The sequence below is a fragment of the Ylistrum balloti genome, unplaced genomic scaffold (assembly GCF_031769215.1).
Source record: "Ylistrum balloti isolate Yb309-2 unplaced genomic scaffold, AGI_CSIRO_Ybal_v1 Utg370136, whole genome shotgun sequence".
NCBI classification, from domain to species: domain Eukaryota; kingdom Metazoa; phylum Mollusca; class Bivalvia; order Pectinida; family Pectinidae; genus Ylistrum; species Ylistrum balloti.
Window position 1 is genome coordinate 197,531 of NW_026782145.1, and position 6,113 is coordinate 203,643.

The window sequence follows — 6,113 nt, forward strand, 5'->3', positions numbered from 1 at the left end:
CAAGAGGCAACACTACCCGATTCTCGAATCTTTAATATGATGTTATATCACGCAGGGTATAATCTTCCCAATGCTCTAACCATTTACATAATGTTATTAAAATAATATTACATCACACAAGATATAATTCTATTCAATTTTTTGACCATCAATACAATGTAATTAATACAATATTACATCACACAAGATTATAATCCTTTTCAATTCAAAACAATTAGTAACATTACAGTAAACATTTGCCCTTCTCAATTAGTGAACTGCTAAATGTATTCAATTTAAAACCGTTATACAATCACTTACTTTCGTTCGGGGTTCACCAGTCAGTATGATATCTGTGTCTAAACCTGAATCTGTAAATGCACCGTCATCTAAAGTGCTGGATTTTGCAGTTGCCTTTAGTTGCAAATCTTCCGAACAAGTGCCCGTGCCTTTAAACATTACTTTCTGCAGTTCTTCTGGGAACTTCACGACTTTTCTCAATAATCTTTTGAAATCTTCCTCTTTAAGCAGTGAGAAGCGAAGTGTCTGTTTTTGAGTGTTGACGTCCTTGAGAAATGCACGATAGTGTTTGGCCATGTTGTTCCAGACAGATGTTATCAACCCTCGGTCACTTGCCAGTTTTTTCGCACTTGACGTTCCCTGTTCCAGTGTATACGTTATGACAAGTTCCTTGTACCACGAATCTTTCCCCCAGTTTTTTATTTCTGACAGAGAGTAAATAAGAATAAGGCATTTAATCTTTACCATGATTCAATAAAAAAGGCGATAACCAATTAAAAAATACAGTTCATGTGATTCTCCTAATAGTCTGTCGTGCTTATACATGCACGTGTATCATCTCCGCACTGCCACACCTGTGGTACGTATTTCATACCAAATAATAATTGATGGACGTGAAAGAAAGACGTTGCCAGTGGATTGTGATTATTTGATTACTTCAAGAACACTAAAACCTGAAACATGCACTCTTACACGTCAATATACTGATACGAATTTAACTTGCAGGACGCTGTTCTTTACTCACGGAAATGAATTTTCCACAATGTGTAAGCAGTTTATCAAACGCTGTTGTATCACCATCAAGGCAATGTTAGCAGTAGCAGTACTTATGTCAATATTTCAGTTGTCTCATTAACACTTGTCGAGAGTTTCGGACAATTCCTCGCGCACAAACGAAAGTGTTGAAAATATAGTCATTGCAATCCTTCAAGATTAATAGTTGACTTGTCATGGCAACACCTATATAACTTACCAGGGTTTGGTTTAACATCCACCACACAATTATCTACTACTACAAGCACCGTGTCCTCTGGAGGTCGCCTTTCCATTGTCCTCGGCTCCGATTCAGTGACCGGGGCATTGATATTTTCCTCATCCATGTTCTGATAAAAAGGAATTTCTAAAGTAAATATACGTGTAATAAATATATATATATCGCAATAAACAATCTTACATTAAATGTGTCACAAACACAGAGGACCTGTGACTACTACCGAATCCGCCATTGTTTTGAGGTCCGGTAACTCCAGGTTTCACATTTGTTGTTCCCAAAGAAATGACACCGTGTGTCATTAGTGCTACTCTTTGTACCGTTGTTTGTTTATGGAAAAAACTTGGATGTTATTTAGAAGAGACAGTACACCAATCGCTGTTATAAGGCGATATTTAAAACATTTAAGAGTTGGAGCCAGTTTTTATTCATCAGGATGTGCATTTGAATGATAGACTTCTTTCTTGTGAATATTTACAAAAACGACATAAGCTATATGAGGAAAACACTAGCAAGAATGTCCTGTGCAATTAAAATCAAAGTACTGAAAGTACTGAAAGGCTAAACGTATTGAAAAATGTTCACAAATAACCGCTAAGCTATATTACTTTCCCCATACTCCTACACTTTGGAATGCAAAAATTACTAAAATAAGAGAACCAGAGGCTATTTTTCTTAATTTTAAGCGATTTTATATCTTCTTTAATTCTTATTTCAAATTTGACGACAATAATGTGAACAAATCAAAAGAGGTAAAAAAAATAACAAAATACACACAACCATATATTTATCGTCAACAAGCCAAATGATAAATAGCTCTATAATGAAGTTGACAATATATAACCTTTGAAATACCCAAGATGTTGCAATTACTATCCTATCAATATGAGGATTTAGACCAATCGAAAGGACTTTATACCCACTTCTATATTTTGAATGTATTGCAAAGTAATAGTTCTTACTTATTGTAATTATATTTGTAGTTGAGGAAAGTAGATAAGGTGTACACATCATTTCAGATAGATAAAAGTGTAAGTAATTACATTAAATGTATTTACATGCCTATCTTCCTTGAAGTATCATGGTTAGACTTTTCTTCCAGTAATTATGTCTATAAAGACATAGTTCTTTGAAATTAAACCAGGCTTCCATATATATACAAAATTTACAATATTTTCACTATAGCTACTACTATTTCTTATCTCCAATGCATTATATAATGTCACCATGACACGCTAAATGAATAAATATGTTATGGAAATATTTCGTTCTAGTTAACTGATAATTATAAACATGAATATTTTAGGGTTTTTTTATACGCGCTTTGTTTGAAGGAATATTTTCATTTCAAGGAACTTTGATACACATTAACAAACCTTGAGAAATCAGCTCAATCAACCTTCATCAAATAAAACTAAAAGACAAAAAATATAAGTTATCACAGAGTCAACATCATGATCAGTACAGTATTAAAACATATTATTCATAAATCATGAGCGCTAAATGTGCCTTGCCTACGAAGCGCAAACTTTTTATCTTCAAAAGCTTGAAAAAGTGTTATGGCGGTGGGTGTGAAAAACTTGAAAAAGTGTCATATCGGCGGGTGTGCGCGCGAGTGGGACGAACAGTCCAATTTTGTGACGTCTAATGAGGTAAAGTGATGTTATATATTAAGATGATCTTACCACAACGACAAGGATTAAATCAAAATTGATGTTCTGTTTGTTTATAAGTACTGTTAGTTGATAATTCAAACCAAGCCCCCAGACTAGCTTCTTATCATGGCGCCAACTCGCACGTACAGTGTTCTGTACGCTTACGTCATGTCGAGAATTCCGTAAAATATATTGTTAAAAACTGATCAATAGTTCAACCACACTGAAATATATAGTGATCGTATTCTTATTTAAAAAACTAATTTTGGATGCTTTTAAAATAGCGATTTGAAAGATCGCGGCATTATTTACGCAGAAAATTGCCGCTAGAGGGGCTCTAACTCTTTTCGATATTTTAGCCAATGAGAAGGCCAGGATCGGTAAATTTTGTCTGAAAGGCCGTCGCAATAGGCTATGCGTACCGAGTACGTTTACGGTCGAATTATTCCATTATAATCGGCACATGTTAGGATTTTGTATGGGTTTTTGGAGGGAAAATCATCATTAAAGGATCCTTTACGTTCTTATAAAAATCGTACGCCTCATTTCACCATACTGTCTAACAAAAAACACGATATTTGATTCACGGAAACAGCTAAATCGATTTACAGCCATTTGATTCAGTCACTAAGTATATCCTAAAGTCGACAAGAAGTATGTCAAACAAAGCAATGGACTTCCTATCCCCATTTACAACGGCAAGTCAAAATACCTGTGTATATGCGCAATAGCTGCGAATAAAATTAAATCTTGATCCAGTCAGTCACTTCCTGGTGGTTTCGATTTCAGATACAGTCGCAGGTCGGTGGTTTTCCCCAGGTACTCCGGCTTCCTCCACCATCTAAACCTGGCACGTCCTTAAATGACCTTAGTTGTCGATAGGACGTAAAACAACAATAAACCAAACACTTTCACTGCCCACGAACATAAACATTGCAAAGGGTGTTATGTAAGTCGCCATCAGAAAACGGACTGTCTATATGACTGAGTCACGATCGGGTTTTCCGTTTGCTATATTTAGACATGTGTAAATTTAAGATTTCGTAATATCACGGACTTATATACACAGGGATAGGCAACTTGTCTTCAGCTCCGCATGTGTATTGTCCACCTTTTATATTTGCGCAGCGGAGCGTAACGACTGTCTGCCTCTCAATTTACCTTTAATCCTTCCTATCGCGCCTGCGCGGACCGCTTCTTTCGATTATATGTATATAAGTCCGTGGTAATATCGACTTTCGTCGAACAGAGTTCTGTAAAGGTACAAAACAGTTAGAAAATTGCCAACCCCCATAATGACACCCCCCTTAAGCTGCTTCAAGGAGGATGTGGATAATAAGGAAATGACGTAGTAATTCTAAGAGACAAGACACAATATTATCATATAAATCATAACAGACAATAAGACTGCTCAGTCGATCACCATAAAATCATAACAGATATTACGACTGCTCAGTCGATCACCATAAAATCATAATAGATATTACGACTGCCTAGTTGATTACCATCGAGCGTGAAAGACCATGATTATAATACATCAATTAACAAGTTACAAACATCAAACTTCAAATGAAGATCGCTAAAAATACTTACGTCTACGTTGTTAAGTGATTGGTTTTGATACTTACGAACAATGTTATGACGTAATGCCACGGGCTTGGCGAAATCCTACTCTTGTCTATTTTAGAATTCTTATTTCATCTATTGGTTAGGTCAGGGACGTTTATATACGTCTCTGGTTAGGTTAATATTACTATCATACATGTAGTTCCTACCATGGGATAGCCATGACTACCAAATTATATTGTCTGGCTGGCTGAAGTTATTACCGGCACGATGGCCAGCTGTCTCAACTAAACTTAAACTGTCCTAAATATGGATAGACGATCTTTGTCGGCAGATCTTTATTTCTGTAGGTGCGAGTATACCAAAGCAACATCCTCACAGACATGAAATATAATGTTCTCGTGTAATTACGAGAAAGAGAGAAGAAAAAAATATCATCATGTCAACTTAATCATAATCCAAAGTCAAATTCTGTAAAACTAGGGAAAAAACACATCGTATGAACAAAAGAAAGACTTACGTGGAGACTCTTAAAACATGTAGGAAGAAGACCAGGTGTTCAGGAAGGAAAAGCATCTGCTGCTCCATCGACGACACCTGCCATGTAAATCTTGGTCAATCCGAGTAAGTAATGTCACGTTCTCAAATGAGAGCGAGATCTACAACAGCGGAACCAACAAGCAAACTAACGTCTGCTTCATATCGCACAAAGAAATAGAATAATTCTCAATGAGATCACTCATAGACGACCGTAAAACTTCTCCATAATTTCTACCAACCTGCATCTTTTGAAACCCTGTGTTACGAGTCTGTCCGTCAGTTTGAAAATGGGAACAGTCCTTTGCATATCGAATCAACTGCGACATGTAAACACCATAGCAGGTATGTTCCTATCCAGAAATGGAAAATTCACAATATCATTATGCTTGGTGGAAAGCTAACCTTGTTGGTTTCGTTGTAGGAAAAGATCGAGATTATGTAAAATCTCATAAACAAATATGTAGAGCTAATGTAAAAGAGTCTGTCGTGACCTTGATTTCTAATACCAAGGACAATATGATTTTGCAGGCACTATTGAGAAAGCAAAAACTTTGTGGAGACATTTGATGAAATTATTTTTCTTGTCACTTCGTGCAATTTTAATGCAATTTAAGTGACCATAGGTGTTGGTATATACAAATGTCCTCTTAGTAGTAAGATTATAACCACAATGTGATTAATAAATGGAGAATATGTCCACCTAACACACCTACAGTTTTTCCATATATCTCTCTCCAGTCTTGATTCGCTGCAGCTGTGGGGACTTGAGTTTCATAACGACATTATGGGGATACCCACTATCAACGACACGGTAGTAGCAAGTGTAATATTCAATTTTGTTCTGAATATTCAATCAATCTGGGTCACTCTGAGTTTTAATTTGATAGACAATAATGACAATTGTGCCACTGCCAAAGTCCCCAAAACGTGAGTAAAAAGTCGGGGAATTGCACAATGTATCAAATGTGGCGTATGTGAGTGTGCTTAAATAAATAAGACACAAACTCAAATGCATATCCACCGTACATGATCATAATTACGAATCAAGTAATACATGCGTATTACACAATGAAAGGATGATG